Source organism: Anas acuta, chromosome 4 (assembly GCF_963932015.1).
Source record: "Anas acuta chromosome 4, bAnaAcu1.1, whole genome shotgun sequence".
Taxonomy (NCBI): domain Eukaryota; kingdom Metazoa; phylum Chordata; class Aves; order Anseriformes; family Anatidae; genus Anas; species Anas acuta.
In genome coordinates, this window is record NC_088982.1 from 59,760,252 (window position 1) to 59,777,754 (window position 17,503).

The 17,503-nt window shown below is 35.5% G+C and overlaps 1 protein-coding gene and 1 long non-coding RNA gene across 6 annotated transcripts in view; both read left to right on the forward strand.

The window, feature by feature from the left end:
* Nucleotides 1-4,372, forward strand: part of LOC137856281 (uncharacterized) — an 82,669-nt gene extending 78,297 nt beyond the window's left edge. Inside the window, exon 4 of the long non-coding RNA XR_011096327.1 lies at nt 703-4,372. This is a non-coding gene — a long non-coding RNA (uncharacterized lncRNA). The remainder of the gene's footprint in view (nt 1-702) is intronic.
* The window catches only part of SGCZ (sarcoglycan zeta), a 444,923-nt gene that overhangs the window by 105,516 nt on the left and 321,904 nt on the right, over nt 1-17,503 (forward strand). Inside the window, exon 1 of one of the 5 annotated variants that reach the window (XM_068681536.1) lies at nt 15,453-15,533. The exons of 1 other annotated variant lie outside the window; for it this stretch is intronic. The gene's annotated coding sequence lies outside the window, so the exon portion shown is untranslated. Of the gene's footprint in view, nt 1-15,452; nt 15,534-17,503 lie in introns of those variants that run through there. 3 more of the 5 variants (XM_068681539.1, XM_068681535.1, XM_068681540.1) reach the window with 3 other exon arrangements.

A 17,503-nucleotide genomic window follows, 5' to 3' on the forward strand; every position in this document is an offset into this window, starting at 1 on the left:
AAAATCATTCACGCACACACTTGCACATTATAAATGTCAGTCATTTATGCAACAGGCATATCTGATTTTAATTTTCCATGTTAGTTTATTTGTTCCTCATTTATGTATTAATGTGATATTTATTGACATATGTAGCTTTAATGTACTCGCAAAAATTAAATATATTTGACGTACAACAGTGCCATTTTAGTTTCTGTATGAATCCCTAGGATTCCATTATTTCTTTTGGTTTGAATGCAAATGTCTGTGAGAAGCTACAACTTATTATTCAGGAAGCATCCTTAACTGTATCGAAAGGGGAAACAGATGACTACAGTATACTACAACAAGGTGGCCTTTATTTGCAGCAATTAGTTAGAAGCCCTTTATGAAGTGAGAATTGTGTAGCAGAACTGAATAGGGAATTCAGAATTCAGAATCAGTGGAGGTCTAAGGACTTTGTCCTCAGCAATTGCTTAATGTAGCTTAAATTGCATAATGGAAAACAATCTATTTTGCATGATAAAAAAAAATAAAAATGTTTATTTTCTTGTTTATGTTTAGTGCAATGTAAATATGATTTTAGTGTAACACATTTATTTAAAAATTAATATGAGCATCTGCTCAACTGTATGTGAGAAATGTTACAACAGGCAGTAAGATGCTGAACAGTTTTCTTCTGTTAAATCAAATCTATTTTCTCCGTGATGTATGCATACACAGACATGCCCAACAGAAAAATCTGAGAAGGCAGATAAAGAAGAAGGGGATTCTGGACTGGGAGTGGGCCTTACACATTTGCTACGATGTGAAGTAAATCAAGTGGTCCTGAAGTACAACATTTGGAAAGGCAAATAATTGGGACTAATTAAGATGAAAATTTAATTAAGGAGAAAGTAATCTGTTCCTGCAAGCTTCACTATGTTATAGAGTTAAAGAACTTGCCCTTGTCCATAATTTTATCATGCTTAATTTAGTAATGTTTGGCATGGTCTACTTCTGGTTTCAAGGCAATGAATGTATTTTAAGCAGACTTCTTAGAAGGTCTAAAATGAAGGCTATATTAACCTGCTAACCGATAGACTTGACAGTTGAAAGCTGCAAAGTTTATGAAGGTATTTGCATATGAGCCATAGATACATTATTGGTAAAAAAAAAAAAAAAAAAAAAAAAGAGAGGAGGGAGAGTAAGACCTTTCACTCTAAATTGCAGTAATATGAAAATAGTTGGTCCAATACTTTTCAAAAATTATTATTTCTGATAGGCATAAAATGTAGCTGTCAATATGTTAGTATTAGCCATAACCATCAAAAAGAATACTCCTGGAGAAAAGTTTGGATCAATTTACCAATTACAGTTCTTGAATGTTCTGAATTATGAACAAGAGATACAGTAGCTTTCAACTGTATAAATTATCACTATATTTTCCTCTGATTAAGAGATAGAATATAGGAGTCCCTCTTGAACAGTACTAACTAGCCCATTGGTATATGGTACTCTTCCTGATGTTTTTATATTATTTCTTTGGTGGCTATGTAATACTGTTCTTTATGAGAGCTGGGTTGAAATAGGAAATTTCTTCTGTGATTAAGCCTATATGATACCAACTGTACCATTTCCTACACACTGAACTTTTCTTCTTTTTGCAAGATATACAGAAAAAAGGCTGTAGTTAATGATGGCCTTGTCATTTTGCTGCCCAGCTGTGACAGCCAGAGTTAGCTGTAGGCTAAATCAGAGACTGGAGAAACACAAGCTCTGTGGCTTCAGAAATTTTCCATTCTTGAAATGCCTGTTGCTGATACCACAGTTGTTTCAGCAGTTTCTGGGTTCCAGCAAATCCCTACTAAGTTATCGAACTTTTGAAGGTGTCATATCCTTGATAAAAGGCAAAATGTCTGCTGCAACATGCATTGCCTGCTGGGATGTTGAATTAACTGCTTGTCCAAGCCTGTGAGGCTTTGCTCATTGAATCATGGGAAGAAAAAAATAAAATAATAATAATAAAAAAGGCAGAATAGATTCTTTTTTCTTTTCTATTCTTAGAAATTTGGAAGACATAATAAATAAATAAATAGCTGAGGTTACTTCCACAATAGTCCTTGCCACACATTTTTTATCCTTAAAAAATATACGTGCAAGTTACAACAACAAAGTTTGTGGAAAATGTCAGCTGAATCAACATCAAATTAAAACTTTTTTTGAGCTAAATATGTGGCTAGACTAGTTAATGGAGTGCTTGAAGATCTATAGACCGTTCCTAAGAAGGATTAAAGGACATCAGAAAATGTACAGGCACATTGAAGTGTTTACCATCAATATGACTGAATGTTAAAGAAAACAGGGATGAAAAAGCGTCAGGAATTACCATGTTCATCTTTCTATACGTTATTAAGCCACACTAAAGGAAATATAAAACCAATGCTAGTGCTGGCTGTATCCATAGCTGAAAGAAAATGATACTGTACATTTGGATCATTGATTAGCCTTGCCAATTCCTTCATGTGTTGTCCTCAATTTGAATGGCTTATGATGGTTTCAAAAAAAAGGAATTGGATAACTGCTATTGCAAAGCTTTTGGGAACAATAGCAACGGAGTGGTAACTTACCTTCTCTGAGGTCTAGGTCTTGGGTTCAAATGTTAAGTAATATATATGTATATATATATACATATATATATAATATAACACAATATGTATATATACATACCTTTATACCTTTTCAGGTCTAAGCCATGTACTTCATATAATGTTTTTAGTAATGGATATGAATCTTAAGGATAAAAAGTCCAAGCCTTATGTTTCTGGGCTTAAATGACTGTGTAAATGAAAACTTTCAAAAAAGAATTTAAGAAAGAAAAAAAGGTGGATAAAAGTCTTCTAGAGAGACAACAGGAACATCAGAGTGAAAAAAAAATAAATCTTTTGAGCTAAACTGAAAGGTGAGATCTCTAAACTTTATAATCTTCCCCAAAAAGCAATACTTCTATTTTTTCAGCACTAGCACATGCATATAAATATGCCAAACATTTGCATTATAATGATACAATTAAGATTTACAGGTGCTCCATATATCTTGTCTTTGCTTGCATTTTTTGTGTCAAATTTTAAGTGCAGCATCTTTCCTGATTTTGCAAATATAATATTTGCACTGGAAAAGAATGATTTAGCAAGTATGTGCTATAAAGAGAATTAATATCTAGTTGTTTAGTATAAATTACTGGATAACATAGACCTGATAGACTAGTTTCTGCTGCTGAATTTGCAAAAAGACAGGATTTCTCAGGCTGTCTTGTCTGCTAATGTACTTGGTAGATCAATTCACTCACCTAAACTTTATATAGGGATCACTGCTGAAATGCACTGTAAATCAAATCTTCTTATTTGCTAGTTCTCAGCAAGTCATCAGGTTTTGGCTGACTTTTTCAGTTGAGAAGGTCAATTAGGTTCTAAAACACAATGTTGCTTTCAAAGTTTAGATTATGAAAACATCTGTTTTAATGGTACAGTAGTTGGGATCAGTGGATGCCCTACGAACTCTGTATACAAAATTAATAGTCTTAATTTATTCTGCTAAAGGGAAATGTGTGGAAGGATCAGCAGCCTTTTAATTTCAATGGTGTTCCCTGGTGGGAATCTGCTTATCTGTAGCTCAGCCAGTCCCCAAAAGACTGAAGCCGAGCAAATTCTATTTGGATGAAAGCTGGAAAAAAGAGAGATTAAGAGGACTTGAACTATTTTTTCTTTTTAGCTTGTTTTCCTGTTGCATTGATAAGTTGGCTGGTGAAAAGAATTGGAAAATGCAAGTCTATAGATGATTAAAAGCACAGTTCAGTAAATGGTCATGTAAACATCTACAAACTTATACTGACTTGGAGCATTAATCAAAATGTGTGTTTCTGTGGTATTATGGTTTAGCTTTATACATTACAGCATGTTAACTCTGTGGGGCTGGATATATATCTTTACAAAAAGTGTAAGAATTGTTTTGGGAGGGAATGATCTAAGTAGACACTGAAGGACAGAATAAAAGCAAATGGACAATGGTAACTTTAGAAAGACATTTAGATATTCAGGAGCATCTGCTTTACGCAAGGAATTGCCATTCTTCTGCTCTACCCTTTGATTCACCTTCCACATCCTCTAAAGCCTCTATACCCAGGACATAGCCGAGCCTGTTATGAACTGCACACCTTCCCACTGATAAAGAATTCATGCATCTCTGCAGATCAACTTTTTGAATTTTGGAGAGCATAGAAAAACAGTACATGGCAAGAAAATTAATAATCTGGAGAAAAGTTAACTTTCTGAAAAAAAAAAAAATCTTTAACTCTTTAACTCTACATGAGTTTTTCTAAAGAAAAAAAAAAGTATTGTAAAAACAGAATGTATCCTTCCCATTATTTCCTCGTTTAACTGAGTATGAACCCAGAGAATCAGAAGTGTGGGGCCTTGCTCATCACTTTTTGGAAAGATGATCCTATATGTTCAAATACAGCAATTTTCTAGTTTGCTAGCAGCATCTTCTTGAAAAACTTATTGGAATCCCAATAGTTCTAATCACTAACATTTGCTACAAAGCCAGGGTATGACAGTTTACAATGTAACATGATTATTTTCAAGTGAAATTTCTTTTGATCTGAATTTTCACTTTACCTAGTGGTTTGATTTAGGTCTTACTCCAAGCAGACTGAGGTCTACTGCAAGCTACCAGATGTTGTTTTTATCTGCTTTCTTTCTCAAGATGCTTGTCTGTATGTTTAAACTTGCTTCTAAACTACAAAGATCTGTCTTCTTTTCACCTGCTGATCATGAGGGAAACTGATAACCTGACAACAGCCACCTGTAGAAGGACTGACAGAGAGAAAGAAATAAACTGCTAAACTGAAAAATAAATAAATAAATGTGTTTTGCTGTTTCCTGTATGTCTCAGTAGAGTGATACCTATCAGCCAGAAATCTTCAGGGGATAAAACCCTTCGCTATGTCTGGGTGTCTACAGTGATGCTTCTTCTTTGTTGTAATTCTAAACTGATAGCTGGAAAATGAAGTAAGTACTCCTAATCTGAGAGAAGTGTGTTCTCCAACTCAGTGCTGTGAAGAGCAAAAGAATATGGTATGCCCCTGTCAAATCATGATCTTACTGCTATTCTGCACCTAATGTCTTTGGTCTCTTCTCTGGCTGTAGCATACCCTGTCTGTTTACTTACCAAGGTGTGCACCATTCTGAGGAAGCCCAAATGCTGCTCTTTGACCATTTCTTTTTCTTCTGTTGTGTTTTAATTTCAGGGGGAAAAAAAAAAAAAAGCTCTTAAGCTTTTCCTTCATTTTATGTTTTCTTCTAGGCTTACTCACCGTTTATGAGGGTATTGCAGGTTGCAGGAGAGATGGATTTGGGAAAAGCACTGATGTGGAACACAGGCCAGCAGAGGCTGCTCTGTTTTAATTTATAATGATTTGTATCTAGCTTTGTGAGCTTAATGAATTTTTTCTATCAAGTAATTAGATTACAGAAACAGAAGAAACTAGTTGACCTTTGTGGTTGTTCCCTAAGTGTCACAGAAAGAGCTATGTGTCACGACAATGGTACCTAGAAGGCACCAGCTCACTCGGGGTCTTTCTCCTGTGTTTATACTGTCAGAGCACAGTGCCTGGCCAACACAGCAAGGACACGTAGACAGAACAGTATCTTATTGTCTACTGTTCCTACTGCTTAACCCACATGCTTATTGGTTTTGAGAATTTTTTATCTTGGAAAGGAGACAAATGCCTGTCTCTGTTTTTGAGGTATCTCAATGGTATCTCAAGTTACAAATAATGACGGTGGTGCAGTTGCAGTTATTAGGTCAGTTATGTCAGTGACATCAACTGTTGCTATTTATGGTGAATCTGTTAGCTATTGAAGGTGAAAGAATAGTTCCAGTATTCTTAGTGATAAAGGTAATGAATTTCAGAGGAAAAAAAAAATATATATATATATCATACACAACAATTAGCCTTCAAATTTTCTTCTTGAGATAGAAAAGTTTAATTAACCTTTATCAGTTGCTCATCATGTCAGTGGATACACTTTGTTTTGTGGTGATGTGCAAATTCAGTCTCCATAAAATGTTATAATTAGTCCCAGAGCTGAGTCTCCTAAATCTAAACAGAAAATGTTTGTTACGATGAAATGGCGACAACTAAAATTTGGCAGTGGAGTGTAGCACTGAATCATTGCTATTGAATCATAATTACAGCTAGATTGGTCAATGATGTGTGGCTAGAGGTTGGTGACAAGGTATGCAATGAAGAATCACAAGATTGCACTACTGTCATAGCTAAAATTTGTAGCAGTTTCGAAGACGTATAGATTTAATGAAAGGAATCTTGGAACTGCATGCTTGATAATGATATAAAAGTATCCACAAAGGAGAAAAAAACTGTGTGTGTGTATATATTGAAGAACAAGTTAACATAATTAAGAATGTATTGGCAAAAACAAAAGCCAAAGCATAAAAAATCACATTAAAGAATTCAATAGCTCTCACAAGTCATTGACAACCAGTACCTTAAAACAGTAATATTATAGAGCATTTATAACAAATTTTGTGTTCTGTTTTGCTTTTTTTTTTTTTTTTCCCTCCCCTCTTTTACCCTGAAGCTGATGAATGATGATTAGAAATAAATGAGATTTTCTAGGTAGCATTCTTGACTGGCCAAGTTTCTTTGCTGTCTCTCTGGAATTAGCCAGTGCATCTCTTAACTAATAGATCTGACAGAGATTCTGGCAATCTAATCCAAAAAGATTAACTGCTGATATATTATTTTAATATAAATTATAAAAACAGTGCCTTTTTGGAATACAGGTCAATGGGCTGTTACAGATTTGTAGCACTCATTCAGAGGATAGTGGCTTGAAAGTGAGAACTTGTAAAGTCAGGTTACCTACACGGTCCATTTTAGATACATTTGAAATATATTAGATATATTTCCTGTATGTTTTATCACTCCTGGCTTTGAGTCTTTCTCATGCTTTTCTCAACAGCCAGAGCTACCTTTCTCTTACTTTTTCAACCTGTTTGACTGTCTAACTTGCATTGATCTTAATTCTGATCTTATATGTTCCTTCTCTCCAACCTAGATGGTTACATTAGCATTACTACTTTTGAGGAGAGAGACAGATATTCTCATAAGGGTTTTAACACCTACATGTCTGACCTTTCCAAGTCTCTATTATGCTCTGTTTCTTGTCTCTTCATGCTTGTGATGCAAAATTTAAGAGCTGCTTCCTTTCTGCATTCTCTCCGCTGGAAACACAATACTGTGCAAAGCCGGAATGGTAGTCATGTGTGCTTTTGTAAGTGGCTTATTTGTGCAGACAAACCAAAACTGCAGTATATGTATATTCTTTGAACAATGCACTATTTGCCTATGTGCAAACCCAGTGGATGAATTTTTATTCTTGTTTAGTCTAGTATAAGTGTGACAAGTGCATTTCATAAATATAAATTTCTACAGAATTTGCACTAGCAGAATAAAAGTTTAATTATGGTACAGTGCAAACTGCTCCCTTGAAAATGGGGGAAATGGTGGGCTAAGGCTGCAAAAAAGATCGGAAAGAAGAATAGAGGAGCTACGTATACAATATTTTATTTTCATTTAAAGCTTTTGTTTTGTTTTATTTTTGCTTAGAAATCTGCTTTTCAGTACTTTGTTCAAGCATTTTCTGGTGCAATATCACTCGGTGATTGTGCCTGTAAAGGCCTGTAAGGACTTGAAGACTTGTTAACATATATGTATAGATATACATGTATCTCTTCCTGAGAGAATTTTTAAAGCTTTTCCTTATCTTTGGCCATTTTAAACCCTTGTTTTGGACAGTTTTATAGTAGAAACTTGTTAATGGGGATTTTATAATTCTACTGATAGCCTGAAAAAAAAATAAAATAAAATCAGTGTCTTAAAACTCACTACCATCTATGATTTTTGGGGGTATGAAACAGACCATCTTTAAAAACACGTATACTTATGGTTTTCTGTATTCTTTCATGATTAACTATGGAGAAGTATGGTGGAAAAAATAAGTATTAAAAATTTCCTAGTTTACTGAAGCAAAGTAATTATTTTGTGAAGTAATAATGGTTATCATATGAAGCCATGTTCTTGGCTGATGTAATATGTATAATTTTAGTCTCTCTTCAGTTTTGTCTTTACAGTTTATTTTTTCCAGTTTTAAGTATTTACAATGCTATCTTGTTGTATTAAGATCAAGGAAACTAGTAGTTCAGCTACTTGTCACTTGGGCGTCTCTGTGGCGATTTATACCTCTGTGCATTAAGCTATTTAGGATGAATTAATTCCTGAAGTCTAAGTGATACTGTCACAGGTGAATACTGGATCTTTTGTAATGCTTCTTCATCCTCTGCCCAAAATGTTGCTAATAGTTTTGCAGAAATTACTAGTTTTATCTTTCAAAAAAAAAAAAAAAAAGTAGGTTTTCTTTCCTCTTTCTTTAGGAATGAAATTCTTAAATTCCTTCCTATTAAAAGGAAAAAGTAGTATTCCCTAATATTACTATTATTTGTATAACACTTAGTAAAAACATTACTAAATTATTTTAGTAATAAATAATAAACTTTATTACAGCTTATAATAAATCAAAACAGTATATCTGAACTAAAAACTAAAAGTGAGTGAGAACAGTTTGTAAATTTGGTATCACTGTATTCCAGTTTGTTTAACTGTAAATGCCTTACTAGCCATGATATCCCACGGGCTTGTATGTTTTCCCAGCATCATGGTGCATGTTGCTATCTAGGTTTATGGGTAGAGAAGCTGAATTTATCAACATTTACCAAAAAACAACCAAACAAACATAAAACAACAACAAAACTAAAACAGACAATCAAACAACAAAACAAAGAAAAAATAAAAAAACTCAAAGAAACCCTGGATCTGAATGCTTTTCTTATCTAGGGCAAAAATTGGATGCATAGCACACTTTGTTCACTGAGTTCCTGTTTTGGTAATGATCATAACATAGTTCTCACGGTGCATTTTCTTTAAGGTATGTATTAAAACAAAATGTTTAAAAACAGAAAAGGAACTTGGGTGAAATTATTTAGGAAAAAAAAAAAGTCTGTCATGCAATCCAAGAAGATAAAAGGCAACAACCAACTTTTACATGTTTTTTGCAATACGAAATAAATATGCATGAAAAGAGATACTTCAGTTACTGCTTTCATTTGTGGTCACATGATTTAAAATTAATTTACCCTATTGTCCTGCTTTGAATGGCTAAATTCTGGTAAATTTGACTGAATGAGAACATAGCTGTGTAGCAAGTGAACAGATTTAATTATAGCCACTGTAAGAGCAGAAACAGTGATGGTGGGGATAGGTTTTCTATTCAATTGTGTTGTTTTGTTTTTTACAGGCAAAGTGTACCATGTTTTTATTTATTGATGTGGGACTATAATCTGATTCTTTAATTTACAGTTTCTTACAACTTAATGTGTCAAGTATTCATAGAATTTTCATGTAGAAAAATACTTTTAATAGTAGTGAAATTTAAGATCCTAAAGTTTAGAAATGCATGTGTTAGCTTGGTTAAACTATGCTGTTAATTGGTTAAACCAATATAGTTAATTTCTGAAGAGGCAAAATGAAAATGAGAGAATAGTGTTTTTTTTGTTTTGTTTTGTTTGTTTTTTAATGTACTTCAGGTTTGTCTCTAGACAAGATAAGAGAGTTGATATAACTAAAATGTATAAGGAATCTGGACAGTTTCAATGCTAAAATAGTGTTGTCATTACTGTTTTATAAAACTTCATTATGGAAAGAGTTTTGACTGTTCCTAACTTTTATATTAGTAAAACTCATTTTACTCGTTCAAAACAAAAAGATCCGTATGTATCCCTTAGAATCCTGAGAATCTTACTTCGCCCAGGCACTTCATATTTACTTTGATAAAGTTCTTGCATAGACACAGACTTCTGTGCCAGGAATTAGGAATACACTTATATTTGTTCTTCTTCTTTTCTTTTCTCCTCCTTGCCTCCTCCTCCCCTCACAACATTGTCTTGGTTGTCCTGTGTGTCAAAGTTATATTTTTATTGATACTTGGTCTTTCAGACATTTCAATAAAAATTGGAACTTGAAAAAACCCTTAGGACAGCACTGAATCAAAAGCCTTGTTGCTTCCACTACCATCTCCATGGCAAATTTGCTGAAAGAGTTTAAACATTCAAGTCTGAATTTACTCCACAACTAGATGGTAATGATATGAATATGAATAAGGAACAATAATGCTTGAAATACTGGGTTATGAATTTAATTTCACTTATTGAAGTTGCTACCCAACATGGTAACAGGATTTTAAAAAATATTAATTGGATTACAAAGAGAAAATGCATGCTGACTCTGGCCTTTATTTCTTCTGACACTCTGCATGGTCTTGGTTTCTGTTTGGAAAGCTGCAGTCTGAAAATCACTATGAAACAGAGCAGTCTATCTGAGATATCTTATACCCATTAAAAATATTCAAGCAGAGAACCATTTTGGCTCAGCAGGATTTGAAGGACATTGATAAATTTAGAAATTTATATTTTCTTATCTAATTTTATGTTGAACTGAAGCCATAGGTTGCAAAGATGGAAACATGCAATAGTAACAGATATCAGAGCTTTTTCTTTTGCCCGGATTTAGGTGAAGTATAGAGAAATGTACTTTATGAATCTATGGAGATAGTGATTCACTTGTTTTCTTTTATTTAGATTCACAGCAGCACGGTTTCCAAAGATGCTAGATATCCCCTAAACCTAATAAAGTCAGCTGAAGCTCCAGGTGTTTTATACTGCTGGAAATAGATCCTTAATTGTTCAGTGAAAAATATATAGCAAGCCTGTTTAAACAAATACTGCATGAGACAGTGTTTATTGCATTCTGATAGAGACAGCTTGCCAGAAGTCATATGCGCACTACGACTGTATTTTAATGCATTACATTCATCTATCATAATTCTGTTAGCTTTAGAGAAACTACTACATGAATTACCCCAGCTTACACTATTTGCAAAAAGTTAAAAAAAAAAAAAAAAAAAAAAAAAAAAACCCAAAAACAAACAGAAAATATATTCTACAGCTAAGAATTTAGAAACAAATAGTTTAAGAAATTCTGCAGGGCTCTTGCCAAGAAAATCTTTAGAAAATCTTTGAGCCTTCCTATCCCACATTCTATTCAGCAGATCTATTCACCAAACCAGGGTTAGTTCTTCACAGTTCTGTTTCAGTTGTGTTCTGCACTTCAAAAAAATAAAATAAAATAAAATAAAGGCATGTGTGGAGTTGCATCTGTACACGCTTAAGAAAAGAAAGCTTTTTCTTCTTTTCATTCTACTCTGCTGCATTAGAATCATAGAATCACTAATGTTGGAAAAGGGCTCCAAGATCATTGTGTACAACTATCACCCTACTACCACTGTCACACACTAAACCATGTCCCTAAGCACCAACTCCAACCTCTCCTTAAACACCCCCAGGGGCAGTGATGCCAACACTTCCCTGGGCACTGCCTGACTACTCTTTCTGAGAAGAAAAAATGTTTTGGCCATCCTGAGAAGGGAAAGCACTGTCGTGGTTCCGCTCGAGTGGGCAGCCAAGCTCCACCACAGCCGCTCTCTTACTCCCCCTCCTCAAAGAGGAATGGGGAGAAAATATGTGAAAAGGGCTCAAGGTTTGAGATAAGGACGAGAAAATCACGCAGTAATTATTGTAACGGGCAAAACAGACTCTGCAAAGGGAGATAGTAAGATTTATTGCTTATTACTAACAAGCTAGAGAAGTGAGAAACAAAAGAAAGAAACCAAAAGCACCTCCCCCCCATCCACCCTCTTCCACCTCCTCCCCCTGAGCGGTGCAGGGGAACGGGGGAATGTGGGTTATGGTCAGTCTACAGCACTTCTTCTCTGCCGCTCCTTCTTGGTCACTCTCGTCCGCTGTGCTGTGGGGTCCCTCCCACAGGATGCAGTCCTTGATGAACTGATCCAGCGTGGGCTTCCCACAGGCAGCAGCTCTTCCAGAGCTGCTCCGGATATGGGTCCATACCACGGGGTCCATCCCTCATAAAACTGCTCCAACCTGGGTCCCCCACGGGCAGGTTGGGGACCTGCTCCTGCATTGTCTCCTCTTCACAGGCTACAGGTCCGGCCAGGAATTTGCTCCGGCAGGGGTCTTCCACAGGCGGCAGCCTCTGTTGGTGCAGGGCAACCTGCTACACCATGGTCTCTTCCACAGGCTGCAGTGTGGAACCCTGCTCCACCGTGGTACTCCACGGGCTGCAGGGGGACATCCTGCTTCACCATGGTCCTCACCACAGGCCGCAGGGGACTTCTGCTCCGGCGCCTGGAGCACCTCTCCCCCTCCTACACTGACCTCGGTGCCGTTCCTCACTCCTCTCACTCTCCCAGCTGCTGTGTGGCACAGCATTTTTTTCCCTGTCTTAAATATGCTCTCACAGAGGCACAAAACAACATCACTTATTGTCTCGGCTCAGGTAAACAGTGGGGCCCTTCCCAAACATGGGGCAGCTTCTAGATCCTTCTCACAGAAGCCATTCCTATGGCCCACTACAAGCACATAATTCATCTATATCCACAGTACAGTTTTAAAATTTTCTCTGGAACAGGGTGAAGTTACTTCACGGCTTTTGCAGATGAAACAAAGACCATCAGGTCTCATCTGTGAATCCTCTCTGGCCTGCAGTTCTGATCACGCACTTTCTTCTGGGGCATTGCAGTGCATGTGAAAAGCTGATGATCCCCTTAAGAGTGAGAGCACCTCTGGTTACACCCAAAGTAAGTGAATACTAAGTAAAAGTAAAGTAATCTGGGGATAGACAGAAGCAATGTTGCATTACATTTTTTTTCCATGTCCATGTTCAAGTGACAGTGACAATTCTGTTATTTCTACAAACTCACACAACTTAGTCTAGGGCTCCTTCCAGAGAGATACCATTCAATTGAATAGTGTCATTCTGTATGTATCCAGAAAAATAGTCAATAGCATAAAACACTGAAGTATTTTTCCAGTACATTTTACAGTTCAAAAGAAAAAATAATGAAACCTTGTTAAACTTTCCCAATAAGCTTGCTATTTTGCTGTTACTATGTATTTCAAATATGAGGTATCAATATAGTAATTGCATAAGTAGATTTAAAGATGTATGCTCAACACTACAAAATAACGGTAAGAGATTTCAAAATATTTTCTAGTTGAATACCTGCTTAAGATCAACTGTCTTTTCTGCGATACATCTATCTCTTCTTTTAACAAACTAAACCCCACAATGATAGTGATTCCACAATCAATCTGTGCAATCTATTCTTACTTCATTGGTTCTCCCCGTAAAAATACTTTCCTGATGCCCATCCTGAACCTATGCTCACCTACTACCCATCTCTTTTGCTATTTAATGCAAATATTGACAAAGAGTTTAATTATGTTTCTCCTTGCACATTCTATGTATTTGAAGAGTCTTGTGCAGTACTCTGTGTCTTCTCTTCCATTCCAGATAGGGACTCTCATTGCACAGTTGATTTGTGAGCTATAATAAAGCACAAAGTAACTATTAATATACTATTGTTCCAGCAATTATACTGTTGCCAATGCCTTACAAGGTAATGTCTGAGTTCAGTTACATCAGTTATGCTGTCAGCTGAAAAAGCAATGGAATGAAAAATGAAGATTAAAACTCTTGCTTTCCCACATAAATATCAACTTCTTGTTTTATTCCTTATATTTATTGAACCAAAAACTTTGCACACAAGTTCTGAGTTAGTTACAGCCTGACGGCAAGATGTTATGGTGTATTTCTTCTGCAGCTTGATTCTCAGATTGTTACCTAGAGACATTTCAAAAATCCTCTCTGGTCCTGCCTTAAGAAGGCACAAAAACATCCAAGTTCCTGGCATAAATGAATCTGATGGGAATGTTATCACAAATAACCATATCATAAGAGAACATGTGTTGATATTTCTGCAGTATTTGTAGCTTTCCATGAAGCACAACTCCCTTAGTCTTTTGCAAGATAAAAATGATATTAGCACCCTTATGTATGCTGGTCTCAGTCTGGTAATAGTTATATTTGCAAATATGCCCCAGGAGGGAATTTACCAATTTCATGGAATTATGTTCTTCTTATCATGGCAAAAAGACTTGCCTTTAGTGGAGGAGAAATTGAAGAGAAAGGGAAAAAATATTTTTATTTTAAATAATAAATTAAAATTTAATTTACAGTTAATATTTTGAGGAGCTTGATTACAAACCTAAGGCTCATTTTTCTTAAATGTCTCTTATCACTCTTCTGGAAATCTTCTGCAAGCACTTCTAATTTGACTTAATAGCATGCATGTATTTGAAGAGGCCACAGCCCCAGAACATCAGTTGGATTTCCTTCGGTTGTTAATAAAAAAAAGAAAAAAAAAAAAGCAGACAACAATAACAACAAAAAACACTACATGTGACAAAGATGAGCTTGTATTTGATCAGGTTATTCAGTTCCTTGTTAACTATCAAAAAACATATTGACACAACTATTGTGCAACTGTCAAATGTAATCACCATTTGGTTAACCAGTTGAGAGTAAATAAAGGAAAATTAGTATTTATTATTATTCAGGATGGATGATACATTCTCTTCCAAAATCCACCTGACTTCTTAACATGCATGTTTGTAAAAAAACAAAAAACAAAACAAAACAAACAAAACAAACCAACAAACAAAAAAAAAAAAAAACAAGGAATAGTCCTCATTGGACTGTTATAAGGAAGTTGCAAGGATGCAACTTTCACAATTGCTTCAGCCTGCTCCTTTTGGTGTGCTGTTTCATATTCCATGAGTTTTCAGCAGTCTGATCACTTCTATCTTCTGATTTGTGTTACTAAAAACAACAACAACAACAACAAACAAATCAAACAAACAAAACTACAATTACAATGCTCTCTCAGTTGTTGAAAGTGAAAAAGGTACTCAGGTGTTGGTTGCAGCATCATTTACAGTTTGCTACTTGCAGTGACCTGACGTGATATGAAAGGGCAATATCAGTTGTCCTGTCATATTTTCTGTTTCCTAAACTAGGTTTTCTCCTTCCTATACTGACCAGAAGGAAGGTTGTGTTCCTTCTGGTCTAGCATGGCAGTTGGACTGCCATATATTAGGGAGCCAATGGTCTTGGGGAGTGGCAGGAGGGAACACAGAACACAAAATAACATATAGGTTTGTCGTTCTTTTCCACCAGATTTGCTGAGATGCCTGCTTCCACAGAGCACTGCTCACTGGAGTGCTCTTTCTCATCATGGTGGAAGTAGACTTGTGCCCTGGTTACCCTGGGCCTGGGCTATCGGTGGCCCCTGCAACTGTGAGACGAGGAGGGTAAGCTGGCTCCCTGGTTTGCAGCTGTGTTAATGCCAAGATAAAACCAAATGCTAGTACCTCCATCTGTGTAGTTACTAGGGGACAACAGTATAGCCCCCAAGCTCTTCTATATGGAACTGAGTTGAGTCTTCTCTGAAATAAAGGTAATTCCTCTCTTTAGAAGCTATGATATTTCTTCCATTTCCATGCAACAGATTTCCCTTTTGACTGGAACAAATTATGTAGTTCTCACTGCAAAGAGAAATGAAAGAAATGCCAAGGCTATCATCCAAGGTGGAATTCAATTCTTACCTTTTCTATTATGTAAATGTGAAGCAGAACTATTATCTCTTTGATGGAGGCTGTACTTACTGAACATAAAGTAATACAGTTCAAGTGAAATTGCTAATAATTTTATATGGAATTACTGGTAGGGAAAATAACCTTTTTGTCAAAATATGACTTACTAAAAGATGATTCTCACCTTTACACAGAACCATAGTTACTATTATTACATAATGAAATAAATTCCTTTATATCCTATTTCCTCAGCCTGTTTCAATTTTAAACCCAATTGTTCACTTTGTCTAGCAGATAGATATCTATTTTGCAGTTTATTTCTTGAAAACCAAATGTTGTGTGTGTATATATATATATATACACACACACAACATATATATATATATATATATATACACACAAGGGCTGGCTGTAACAGTAAGGCTTTCTAGATGGAAGTTTTAGGTAGCTAAATGTATTTCTTGTTATTTTTCCAGCATCTTCACCTTTCTTCTTCCTGCCATGTTTTTTTGGATTTATTGTGCTCCTAACTATAGTAGAGTAATTGTTACATACTTTAAAGCATCTGCTATATGCATCTAAAAACTGTCAAGCAGAAAAAGAGACTAAATCTTTACTAGGGAGTCCTTCTCCATTGATATTTGTCAAGCATTCTATGCAAATTTCCAAAAGTCTATATTTAAAAAATAAATAGGAGACACTTGGATATTATTTGACTGTTCTCACAATTTTCTTTCTTCTTGAGAGAAGAAAGCCCACGTTAGTGGAAATATACATATAAAATCTTAGACTGAATACCAATATTTAGCCTGGAAATTATATATAACTATTTCATTTGGGAAGGAGTAGGTAATGTCTACCACGCAAAGCCTCATGCTTTCATTTATGTATTCTTCTCAATTCCTTAATAATCTGAAGTGTATGGAATTTCTAGTAAGAATGATTTAATGGTAGGTAGAGTGGAGAAAATGGAAATTATAGACAATTTAGATGAGTTCGTGTGTGTATGTGTCTTTGATCTATATCTGTGGTTTGAATGCATAGGGCCAGGGAGTTTGTTTAATTCAGTTTTTGACCTTCAGATGAGAGAAGAAAACCAAGGACTGATCTGAAAAGATGGTAACATTTAAGTAGTAGTCCACAGCGATATTTGGGTAGTAATGTCTCTCCTGCACTTAGGGCCAGAAGTAACAAAATTAGTCTGTTCTTATTGCAAATTCACGTCCTCCCCTTCCACCAGTTGTTCAGTCTGACCTGAACCAGACTCCGGCTGAGTGCACCTTTGAGAATCGCTGTCCACCTCTTTCTGAGGCTAACTAAAAGGACAGAGATCTGTTCTTTTTCTGTGTAATGAAAAAAATGAAGATCCTTTGAGGGTACAGTATTGACAGTCAATTATCTTTTCAAGAATGGGATTTAATTTTCAGAAAATGAATGCTATACACCTAAATGTATGCTTCAAAAGATGTCTAAGGAAAGATGAGAGAAATTAATTCCATTGTAGGTGGCCAATACTTTAACAAATAAACTTCTGCAATTATTTCCCTTTGAAACTGATGTACTTCTGAACTGTCTCAGGAGCAGAGGAAGAGGGCTGAAATAAAATCATGTGTATGTGATGAATAGTGTGAATTTCTCACATCTCCTTTTCATAAGCATGAAGAGCTCCCTTCTTCTTTGATTCTATTCATTTGGGAAACGTGTGGTACATGAGAGCAAACTTTGTTCCTTTTCAAATACTTCTCTGATTTCTTTAAATAAATAAATAAATATATGTATATAAAGCTTGTATCTCCTATTTTACCCATTTCCTCACTCAACATTGGTTGTGAAA